Genomic DNA, 12,795 nt, shown 5'->3' with positions numbered 1-12,795 from the left:
TAGATCCCTCATGGCTCATATCTTTCTGAGAGTTATCTTTTTGCTCTTCCCCCCCCCCCCCCCCTTTATTTGCATAATGCATCAAGTTGGTTTTTTTTGCCTTTTTTTTTTTTTATTGATGGCAGTTTGGTTGTATTGATGGAAATGCATAATATATCTCAAGGAAGCTGCTATTCATAAAATATTTCACTACCCAACAGCTGAGATTCAATGCCACTTGGTTTCAGGCTGCAAATATCTAAAAAAAGACTAGTTAATGTATGACACATTTGTAGCATGAAAATATAGTTTCAACTCACAAACGATGCTCCCAGGTGAATAATCTTGACCATAAGAATAATCATGCAAGAGAAGTTTTCCACATACATAAGCATTTGAAAGACAAGATCTTCTAGAACCATAGAAAGAACAGTGTATATTTTGTAGATTACAACTGAAGAAAGGGTGTATTTTTTTTTCCTTAATCAGCTCTCTCATGACTGCATCTTATCTGACTTTTTTCACTGAATGTCGATATGCAGAAGTTTACTTCCTTATCTTGGAGACTTCTATCATCAAAAGATATGCCGTACTAGGAATATTGCAATCCAGTGCACAGCATGCATGATAACACGAGTTCATCAGTAATATCACTATGTACAAAATATGAGAATATGATATTTTAAACTCTTTAAATTCTAACCAGTTTCCATTGCAATCTGCCTCCTGTGCATTCAAAAAATTTCCAGCATGTCCCTCAGAATCTGGGAATCTCAATGAAGTGGAAACCCTTAATCTGTTCTTATATAACTATATATATATATATATATTTTATATACATACTACGTTATGTGTAAATGCCTCATGGTGTCTTTGTCATCAGGCAATATGGTGATGAAACCTGACGTTGCATTCAGCAACTGAGGAAAAATTCAGCAATACAATACAGCAAAATCCTTAAGAAATTACACAAGTAGTTTTTTTACTGGTAACCAGACAATTAAAACAAAGCATGCTTTGATCATTATCTGAAAAAGGGAAAGAAACTGAAACAGATAAGGATGTACAGTTACCTTCAGTTTGTTATTCATAGAAAGATGCTAAATACTAAATTCCAAGAGGAAAGAATATTTTCAACTTTTCTAATAGATTCTGAGGAGTAATTAATAAAGTATTAAGGCATGATATGTTACTCTTTAAATGAACCACCTCTAAGGAAAACAAAACCAGGATGTGGTCTTAAACATGAGATGATATCTAAAAATAAATGCTTTTTACTCTTTGAGTTTACTCTAAATTGCCATTTTCAATTGCTTTCTTTCATAAGACAGGGAGAAAAAAATTCTTAGAGACGCAGAAATCATCTTTCTTTGAGAAAGTGTTTTTAAATAGATAGGATAGGATGTGTCATCAAGATCAAGTACCACATGTCATTAATTATACATGGTTCAAGTTCTAAAATTTAATCGGATACAGATTCATACTTATGTCTTGGTCTGTTATCGCAAGAAAATAATTATTAGGTGCACATGCATGTTTCTTTTAAAGACATACTTCACATATTGCCTACACCATGACAGTTTTCGTGGCTACTCAATGGCAACCATTTCTGTTTCCTAGTTCAATAAAATAGAAAAAAAAAAAGGGGTGGGGGGGAAGTGTAAGGGATCCTTCAGAAATAGGCTCTGCTGTTGCTGATTGAGATCACAGCATGTTATATTTGCTACAGAAATAATAATAAGATTATCATTCTCATAATAGTCATAGAACTATCACCTTTATCAGTGGGGATCACTGAGGCCTTGTAAATGACCCAAGAAAGCATAACTGCCAGAAATTTCCTGTGAAGGTTAGGGTCAGAATCCACATAGCAATCAAAATCAAAAATATTTCAAAATATTATTGAGAAATGCTATTCACCAACATATTAATGAATTATAGCCTCTGAGAATCAATTGGTGCACAGTGAGAGTGCTAGTTTAATCAAAGATACTAACCCCATCAAAAACACGTAAGAGCAAGACTCCAGGAATAGTACTTCATCAACTGAAACTGCAGTCAATTTAGGTGTGAAATACTGTACCAAATTTTCTGTGTATGTTACAAACTCTAAACAAACTACTTGAAACTACTCTGATTTGTCTCTGGTTCAGTAACTTAATTTATTGAGACTAATGGGTTCCGTATAATCTCCTACAGACAACCCCAGTAGAAACAAATCCTCACAGCCTCTAAGAGAACATTCTGAATTATTAAGACAGAACACTGAATTGCACACACCTCTCTGTCTTCGTCTACAATCATAAACAAATATGACTGCTCCCTTGAAGTTGTGCTTCTGTCAAGATGTGACAAAAAGTTGGTTTACAGTCATTTTTCACAGACATGAAGCCTACTTGATTCACTCCCCAAACTGACTTGTCTCATAGTCTATTACAAAACTTTTTGAAACTGATTTTCACTACAGACTGTTATACTTAAATACTGGAGAAAACTCAAACTCAGGCATTATCCTATTACTGCATACAGCTAGAGGCATGAGCAAAACAATTCTTGTTTAACAGAAGGCTGTACTTCATTCAGAAAAGGAAATTTAAAAATATATAAGGAAAAAAGCAGTTAAGATGGTTGATTAAAATACCAGATTAACAACATAAGCCTATTACAACTATCGCAGTTCAAGAAAAAATATGAATGTTTATGAGCAAACTACTGAACAAATAATCTTCACAGGATCATTCAGAATACATGCACAAGTCTTATGGGAAATAGAGAACATCAGTTGGCAGAAAAGCACCTACAGAAACCTATGATATCAACACCAAGACATGCAAAGAGGATCAGACAGTGATCTCAGGAATGCTATTTGCTATTGCTGCATAAAGTACTTGTGAATGTATGTAAATATGTATTCATGCAATTATAGATACAGGAAAAAGTAGAAGGACTTCATATAAAAAGTTTACTTTTATTACACATTAATTTCTAGAGTTTTTCTTTACATTAGTAATCTTCCAGTATTTAAACCAATCTAAAATTTTAAAGTGAACCAATACAGAAAGATCTAAGTGCAATACGGGAAACCACACTGATGACTACTGACAACAGTAGATCATCTGAACAAATAGAAGGTAAGTGGGTGACATGAAAAATAGTGGTTTTGAAGAAGTGTGACACCACAGATTCCTTCTTTAAAATGCCCCCCATGCAAGCATTATATGGGCTCCTGGTTTCCTGGTCTAATGATTTCTGTTTCTCTTTTCATTGTAACGGTAGTACAAACAACACTTAGATGTTTTGTTTCTGTTACTGAGGTTTTTCTTTACTGAGATGGGAGACAAGTCATTAGTTAAGGAAATGACTTGAAGTTACATTCTCACTTATCTGATATTTTATGAAATTTAATTTACTTTTATTGAAATACCCTGAAAATCTCAGATGAAGACTAAGATTCTGATGTATATCTTCCCCGGCTAACAAAATAAGGCCAGAATTCTGCAACATATCTCCTTCAAAGCAAAAAAATAACAGTGGTTTCAACGCAGTCAAAAACAGAGAAAGAGACATGAAGCAGAGAAATCTCAAAGGGAGCAGTATTAGGATGTATTTAATATTTGGAGAAATAGAAAGTGGACATTTAGCCATAAAGAAAAACAGGTAATGGATTATCTGAAATTGGGGGATAAAACAAGAAGGACAAAAAAAATACTTGGAGAGTAACAGAGAAGTTCAGAAAAAAAATAGTAAATTTATTACACATGATCATTCAGCTTGGTAAGTGATGAAAGGACAGGCAATGCTTACTGCAGTATATTTTTTGTCTGAGTTTAACAGGCAACTTTGATTAACAGCAGTTTGATATGCTGATTTTCTACAGTATGACAATATTTTCAGCAAGTATAACAGCTCTATATTGTAAAAACTACTGTTCAGAGTGAAGCTATCATATATGAAGTTGACAAAGCAGCTTTAATATACAAGGCTTCTTTTTGCAAATTCATTATATAATCATGTATAAAATATCTTGCTGGGTGCTTAAAATCATCATAAAACCATCTTGGTTTTTTTCTGAAACAATATTTGAATTGACAATCTCGCATATGCTTAAAAACAGTACGTATGTATGATATATTATGCATGAATTTATACTGCTTTGTATAAACTGCTTAGTACTTGCAATCACTATTTTTAGAAGAAAAACTGAAGGGTTCCAGAAGCAGACCATAAAAAAAAAAAAAAAAAAAAAAAAAGTCAAATACTGTCTGAAAACTAGCAGTGCTTTGCTTCTTGATTTACAAGTTCTGGTTCGGGACTGTAAATGCTAGACATCTGTACTATTTCCATTTCCCAAGCAGTAACTAAAATTGTTGATGAAGTTGAACTTCACATTCACTTTAAATTTCCAAAAGCAATGAAACTCTGCCAGTTTCTGAATTTTAGCCAGATGTGATATGTGGCTTGCCCCCAGGATCTGCTAGCTTTCTCACTCACTGATTTATTGCAGCCAAGAACCTATTTCTCTTGTGCTTGAAGAATCCAACTTGTCCAGAAACAAGGCTACAGATGAATGGTTTACTGCTTGTATTTATCTTTACCCTACTCCTCATTCAGATAGAGTTGAGGGGAACAAGAAGAATGCCATCTCTCCTTATTTAAGGTACAAGAGAGAGGCAGAAAAGGGGCCGTAATTCATAAACCTGATTTCCAAAATGACAAATAAAGGCTGGATAAAAAACACACTTGGTGTAGTATTCTGCAACAACTCAATAACAAAATTACGACTGCTTAGAAGTACCCTGCAGCTCTATAAGACAGAAGAACCAAGGCATTTGGTGGTTCCTGAAGGCTTACAAATATGGGAAGAATGGAGTTTCAGCTTAAAAAGAAGAAAATATATTGTCTACTTTTTAAGTGTTGCAAGTGGTAATTTTACCTGCATGACACTGAATAAGTACAAAACATTTTCGATAACAAACAACCTCTTTCCCAGCAACATTGATAAATCATGGTAAGAACTGATCTGAAGTGTTGCTTATGACACTTAAGACAGTAGCCACAAGATTTTACTGTGCTACGGGGTTGTTGTATCACGGAACAGATGTGTACATAGTTCTTTCACAGACTGCAATTTCTTTCGTCCTGAAGTAACTCCTTGCTCTCAAAGATAACAAACAGCACAATTATACTGCAATTCTCATTAGCATATGAGATTTGATTATTAAAATAATCCAGAACTCTAAAATGGAGTAAATGAAAATGGAAGAGTGGGAAAACAAAGCCTATTCATGCAAGAAGATACTACAAGCATTTAAAAATAGAGACCCACACCATACATACTAGTTTAAACGTATGTTATTATAAGCATTCCTTTTAGGGTCAGATATATTTCAGTCCACCATTTTAATGTATGTCAGGCAGTTATAGAACAAAGTCACGATTACACTAACAGCAGATGGTGGTAGTTCTGTGGATAGGTGCTATTCTTCTGAACCCTTCTGTCAAAGGCAGTAGAAAGTGGTTAGACTGATCCTATGCCAGGCAAAGTTTATTCCAAACTGGAAGACTGCTTGGCTTCAAAAAACTGGCAGGCTTTGTAAGCATTCATAGAACAGTTTTTAAGATCATCAACTTCCAACCCCCCTGCTGTAGGTGGAGACACCTCTCTCTAGACCAGGTTGCTCAATGCCCCATCCAGCCTGGCCTTGAACACCTCCAGGAAGGGGGCATTCACAGCATCACTAGGCAATGTGTTCCATTCTCTCACCACCCTCACAGTAAAGAGTTTCTTCCTAACATCTATTCTAAACCTACCCCCTTCCAGTTTCAAACCATTTCTCTTCATGCTGTTTCTACATGCCTTTATAAAAAGTCTCTCCTCAGCTTTCCTGTAGGCTCCCTTCAGTTACTGGAAGGCTGCTACAAGGTCACCTCAGAGCCCTTTCTTCTCTAGGCTGAAAAGGCCCACTCTCTCAGCCTGTCCACATGAGGAGGCTGGGGGGAAGAGGGTGCTCCAGCCTTCTGATCTTCTTCATGATTCTACTCTAGACCTCTTCCAACAGCTCAATATCCTTCCTGTATCGGGGACTCCAGAACTGGACACAGTACTCCAGGTGGGGTCTCACAAGAGCAGAATAGAGGAGCAGAATCACTGCCTCTACCTGCCAGTCACACTTCTCTCAGTGCAACCCAGGATACAGCCAGCCTTCTGAGCTGCAAGCACACATTGGAAGCTCATGTTTAATCTTTCATCAACAAACAAACACCCCCAAATTCTTCTGCTGCTTTCAAGGAATTCTCCATCCAGGTACTTGAATACTAACCAGGTTTCTTAGGCGATCCTTCCCTCCAGGGCTCTATATCATTTCACCCTAACCAAGCAGCTCCCTGAAGAATTTGGATTCTGCTCTCCTAAAGTCCAGAGAACCAAGTTTGCTACCAGCAAGCTGGCATCCTGACCTGTATCAGAAACAGTATGGTGAACAGGACTAGGGAAGTAACCCCACCCCTGTATTCAGCACTGGTAGGGCCACAGCCCCTAAGTACTGCATTCAGTACAGAAAGGACATTGAGGTGCTGGAGCAGGTCCAAAGAAGGGCAATAAGGCTTGTGAAAGGCTTAGAGAATATGCCCTATGAGGTGCAACTGAAGGAATTGAGGCTGTTTAGTCCGGGGAAGAGGCTTACTGATGTCTTCAAATACCCAAATGGTGATTGCAGTGAGATCCTAGTCTCTTCTCACTGCTGACAGGACAAGGGGAAACATCCTCAAGTTGCACCAGGAGAGGTTTAGGTTAGATAACAGGAAGAATGCCACAGAAACTGTTGTAAACTGGATTAGGCTCCCGGGGAAGTTGTTGAGTCACCATTACTGAATGTGTTTAAAAATCATTTGCATGTGGTGCGCAGGGACATGATTTTGCAGCAGGTTGTTAGAGTTAGGGTAGTATTGTTTGGTTGCAGTTGTACTTGATGATCTTGAAGGTCTTTTCTAACCTGAGCAATTTTCTGATTATCCCCAGGTGGAGTGGAGCTCCATAGACTCCAGCTGGTTGTTGACCCAGAGGGCAACACCTGCTCCCCTTCTCTGCCAGCCTTTCCAAAAGGTTTATACCAAACTATTCCTACGATGCAGTCATGAGAGCCATCCCATCGCATCTCAGTTATACCAATGATATCATAGCCCTGCAGACATGTGCACACCTGTAATTCTTCTTGCTTGTTACCATGTTCCATGCCTTTGAGTCAGAATCTCATTGAGACTGATATATCAATCAGAATTCCCTTATCCTGCACCTTGGTGCTGTCATACTGGCCTATGATTCAACTCCATGCCCAGGGCATCCATTATCATCATCATCAGCTTCAAAGGATTTGAGGATCCCTCCCCCAGCAAATCTATTTTAAAGCCCTTTTGATTAGATCAAAAATCTTGTTATTAAACATGTTCTTTCCCCTATCTGAGACGAACCCCATCCTCCTTCAGAAGACCATATTTCTCAAAACTAGTTCCATGGCAAACAGATGAAGCCCTGTTCATGACATCACTCCCTTAAACATTTATTGATTTTCTTAATTCTATTAACCCTTCCCTCCCCATTCTCCTAACTGGGAAGATTGATGAGAAGACTACCTGTGCTACTGAATACTTCACAGCTGCTCCCATCTCCTTTTAGCCCCTCTATATATTCTTCAGGTTGCTAATAGCTGTGTCACTAGTGCCTACGTGAAACAGCAGCAGCGGATAGTAGCCTGTGGGATGTAAAAGGTCTGGCAACCTGCGACACCCTTGACACAGGTCCTTGGCAAATAGCAGATCTCTCTAGATAGCTGGTCTAGATGACAAATGGGTGTCTCCGTATATCTCAAAAGAGAATCATGCACCACTATCACCCATTGCTGCTGCTTAGCTGTAGTAATCATTACATGACAGGGTGCGAGAAAGGTGCCAGGAGACTAAAAAGGATGAAAAAGTAACTGAATCTATGTCTTCCATCTGCTTAACAGATATCTAACCAGCCATGTCTGTTGAAAGTAAACTTACTTCATCATTCTTCATCACTTGGTGACACAAACTTTGCCCAAAAAAGACCTGCAGACCCAGAAGATATGTCAATGACAGAGTCACTGGACGTCAGGAGATCATCTAGTCCAATGCCACCAATAAAGCAAGTTCCCTATAGTAGATTACACAGGAAGATGTCCAGGTGGGTTTTGAATATCTCCAGAGAAGGAGATTCCACAATTTCTCTGAGCAGCTTATTCAAGTGCTCTGTCAACCTCATAGTAAAAATAAATAAATAAATTTCTCATGTTCAAATGTTTCTCATGTTCAAATGTAACTTCCCACGTTACTGTTTGTGACCATCAACCTTTATCTCCACTCACTTGACTCTTGCCCTTTACATATTTTTAAGTATTGAGAAGACTGAGAAGATCCCCTCAGTCTTCTCTATGGAAAGCACAGGTGGAGAGGCAGATTCAGTTATCACAGGTAATTTCCCCCTTATTTTTTTTTTTTTTAAATAATTCTAGAAGTAGAATATAGGCACTTTTTAGTTTACAAAGTTTAATTCTGTACAAAAAAAAATTGTAGAATCAATTGTATTATTCAACTGAATCAAAGAACCTACAAGCCATATGTTAGAGAAAGTAAAAATAGGATGAAATATACCTTAGGAAAATAGGCTAGACTCGCTCAGCATTTTACAATCCATGAACAATTTGTGCTGAAAGTGACAGAAAAAGTATACATTCACCCGTAAACCTCTCTCACCATGAGGTTTGAAAAAGCAACATCTTCTACCTCAAAATAACATATAAGGTCTAAAATAAATATATCTGACAGCTTAGCAACCAGAAATATTTATATGTACATGAGTCTAGTCTATCAAAATATCAAGGAAATTGTATATCATGAAAACATTTTATAGAAAAAGTGCTCCTTTGCAGGTTGTCATAATTATCCTTTATGGCAGAGTGGCAGCGTATTAGGTAACAAACAGCAAGCACTAAGTACCCGATCATCTTAAGCTAAAAAGATGTGCGAAGAGATACGTCTTGATTGATGCTGCCTATGCCACCAACCTTTTGCTAACATATTGAAATAGACTTTGCTAGATGGGAAGTCCTGGATCATCTAGTAGAAAGCCACTTCTGATGTGATAGAAGAGAGTAAGAATCAAGTACTCAATAACACTGGTATTTCTGATAGTCAGTTGCAGGCCAAGATTTAGTCATAGCAAGTGTTCTACTATAAATAAATAAATAAATAAATAAGTCTGTCTTGATTTTCATCAGAAATAAACTTCACAGTTTTGAAGAATGAAAAAACATCCTACAGGCTTGCCCTCATGACAAGCATGAATGTAGACTACCCATGTCGCCCAACACACAATGTATACTTGCTTGATTTTTTTGCAAGTCTTATAACTTCATTAAATCCCTTAGTAAATGGTAAACTTAATTATACATTGCATAAGCTGTGTTATGGAAGATGAAGTTCTCATTTAGAGCTTGGAGTATTTGTGTCTTGTTTTTTTTTTCCATCCTGGCTCTTATTAGCTTTAGAACACTGCCATTCACCGCACTTAGACATTATCACAATAATCTAAATTTTCACATAGTAAAAATATTTATTGCCCCCCTGCACAAAATATTTTGTCATTTGTTCAAAATCTCATTTAAATAAGAAATATGATCAACATTTAATCACTTTTTTAGAAAATGACATTCAGACATGCCAGGTTTTCAGTGAACTTACTCATACTGATTCTAATAAGCTGAACAACTTGTTTTGGCTGCAGCTGTCTTTTTTTCCATATGGAAGTGCTTCTCCTAGCTTTCTTCCAAATTATGTGGTTGAGAGGAGGATGTGGAGAGAAGTCCTGTGTTGTTTTTCATGGCACAAATTCATTCAGGGGGCTGAAACATGCAATATATTGCTTTCAGTAAGCCAGAACCCCTAGGGCATGTCTTGGCACTATGACAAACAAATCTTTACCTTAACAATCTGTGTGTAAATCCACAAAGTATTTAACAGATTTAAGAATACACACACTTTATGCTAGCACATGTTTGTACATACATATGCTGCACTATAGTCATTCCTCCAGCGCTGGGCACAAAGTACTTTCTCAGAGTTAGGAAGGATAACACTGGTGATACAAAGCAAAAACACAGATGAGCGCAATGAAAAGAAGAACTAACTTAACGGAAAGTAGAGGAGAGTTATTATCAAATAAAAGCGTATTTTTTTTTTTATTATTTACCTAATACAAGAGAAAAAGAAGTATTACCATTAAAAAATAAAAATAAAAATCCATAGAGTGAAGTTTCACAGGCAGGTCTTAAGTCTCCCACAGCTTAGCTACCACCTATGTATGTGGGTGTATATATATATATATATATATATATATATATACACACGTATAATCTTCTCACAGCTTCAAAAGCAAATTCTTGAAGACCCTTCCATGCCAGAGCAGCGATCTACCTTGTAACACTATTGTGCAATGGAAAGTGCAGCAATAATAGCAAGGCAGCAAATTCCCAGGCTGCAGCAAACAAGGACAAGCCCTAACACAGCAACATCCATAGATATAGAAACAAAAGAAGAAAATTCACTTACCCTTGGAAGGGCTCAGGTAGGCAGGGATCCCCAACAAGAGATACCCTAATCTCCACTGCCAACCCTTAAATGAGGTCTGGGAAGGGAGTGAATCATGCCTCCACCCCTTCCAGTCATTTAGGTGCACTGCACACACCTGAGCCCCTTTGTGTTGGCCCTGCCTTTCCACCAGGTGCTCAATCACTGATTCAAGCCATGACTTGGCATTTCCACTACACGCTTGGTCATTTATTTTTATTAAATTCATTTCTGACAGCTAAGGAATGGCCACACAAGCAGCAGCAGTAGCAAAATGATTTAGATTTCACCACATGAACGGATATGATGGCTGAAGATCAAACTCTGGCAGAAGCACCATCTGGTTTGATCTTCTTGTGTGACTCAGCTGCAGAAAAGAATGGTCAAAGGACTCAAATGGAAGTAACATTAGAGATGAAAAACATGTTTTCCAGTGAATTTTATGCTTCCATAGTTGGGCAGAGATTTTTTTCATGATTTTATTCAGATTTCAGATTCAGAATTCAGATTTTATATTGTACAGGAACTTAAAATCACCAGTTCTAATTAGTCGTGGGTCTGTTTATTTGATCTGTCTTTAGCAGCTAATGTACTGAGGAAAAATACCTTAAGAGAAGATATGTCCAACTGGTTATGCACTCAGCTAAAGAGCACAGTGCTCGTTTTTCCTCTGACCATGCATCCAGCACACTGGTCTTTCCTTCACACAGACTCACCACATAGTTGAGAAGTTAGTCAGAAAATGTGCACTAGTAAAAATGCATTGTGAAACAGTTTTCTGAGGCCTATAAGACATTTGCTGTAACATCAGAAGAAGAAATGGAGATGAGTTGATAAGGCAAAAGATAAAAATTTGCTTCTATAGCCAGAATGAAATACAAGATTTCTCTGTCTGCTTTCTGATCTCTTCTTTAGATTTTGAATTATCACCTGGCACACTACAGGGAGTACAGTAAGCATTTAAGTGAAGAATGAGATATTCTTGATAAAGCCAATCTCAAAAAGAGTAAATCACAAAATCAAAAAATTATTTGTGTAGGAAGAGATCATTAAAGGTTCTCTAGTCCAACTCCACTGCAATGAACAGGGACACCTACAGCTAGATCAGGTTGCTCAGAGCCCAGTCCGTTCTAGTCTTGGATGTCTCCAGGGATGGGTCATCCACCAACACTATGGTAATCTGTTCACTTCACCACCCCTACTGTAAAACAACTTTTTTCTTTACATCCAGTCTATATATCCCCTCTTTTAGTTTGAAATAATTTCCCTTTGTCCAGTCATGACAGACCCACCTATTTAGCCTGCCTCCTTCTTCCTTATAGCCCCCCTTTAGACACTGGAAGATCACTACCAGGTCTTCCTAGAGCATTCTCTTCAAGATGAACAGCCCCTGCTTTCTCAGCCTCATAGGGAAGGTGTTCCATTCCTTGGATCATTTCAGTGGCCCTCCTCTGTACACACTCCAACAGATAAATGTGTATCTTGTACTGAGGATTCCACATCTGGAGGCAGTACTCCAGGTGAGGTCTCACCAGCTCAGGGTAGAGGGGAAGAATCACCTCCCTCAACCTTCTGGCCCCATTTCCTTAAATGCACCCCAGTATATGGTTGGCTTTCTGGGCTGTGAGGACATACTGCTCACATATGTCCAGCTTCCAGTCCACCAGTACCCCCAACTTCTTTTCTTGTATTGATAATGGGGTGACCATGACCTAGGTGCAAGACCTTTCACTCGGATTTGTTGAATCTCATGAGGTACTCCTGGGCCCACTCCTCACATGTATCTAGGTTTCTCTGGACAACATCCCATCCCTCAGTTGTGTCAGCCACACCACTCAGCTTGGTGTCATCTGCAAACTTCCTGAGGATGCACTCGATCCCACTGTCAATGTCACTGATAAAGATATTAAACAGCATCAGTCCCTGCAGTGACTTAAGAAAGAATGATGGAACAGAGAACTAAGGAAGAAACATCTGAATGAACACAGCATATCCTAGCACACACTTCTAACACATACATGAAAAAATAACTGTGGAATCAAATAAAAAAATAGAACAATTAAGAAATTCAAATAATGTTGTACATGCCTTACATTATCTTACTAGATTTTTTCAAAAAATTACATGCTATAGGTGTTTTAGCACAATAAATACAAAATTGAATCTATTTTC

At 37.8% G+C, this 12,795-nt stretch overlaps 1 long non-coding RNA gene across 3 annotated transcripts in view; it reads right to left on the bottom strand.

Moving 5' to 3' along the window:
* The window catches only part of LOC128085916 (uncharacterized), a 29,749-nt gene extending 19,046 nt beyond the window's left edge, over positions 1-10,703 (bottom strand). For 2 of the 3 annotated variants that reach the window (XR_008209156.1, XR_008209158.1), the window contains exon 1: positions 10,606-10,703. This is a non-coding gene — a long non-coding RNA (uncharacterized LOC128085916). The remainder of the gene's footprint in view (positions 1-10,605) is intronic. The other variant, XR_008209157.1, reaches the window with a different exon arrangement.
* Positions 10,704-12,795: the final 2,092 nt, after the last annotated feature.

Source organism: Tympanuchus pallidicinctus, unplaced genomic scaffold (genome assembly GCF_026119805.1).
Source record: "Tympanuchus pallidicinctus isolate F22 unplaced genomic scaffold, pur_lepc_1.0 scaffold3, whole genome shotgun sequence".
Lineage (NCBI taxonomy): Eukaryota > Metazoa > Chordata > Aves > Galliformes > Phasianidae > Tympanuchus > Tympanuchus pallidicinctus.
This window is presented reverse-complemented; position numbering and strand designations above follow the sequence as displayed.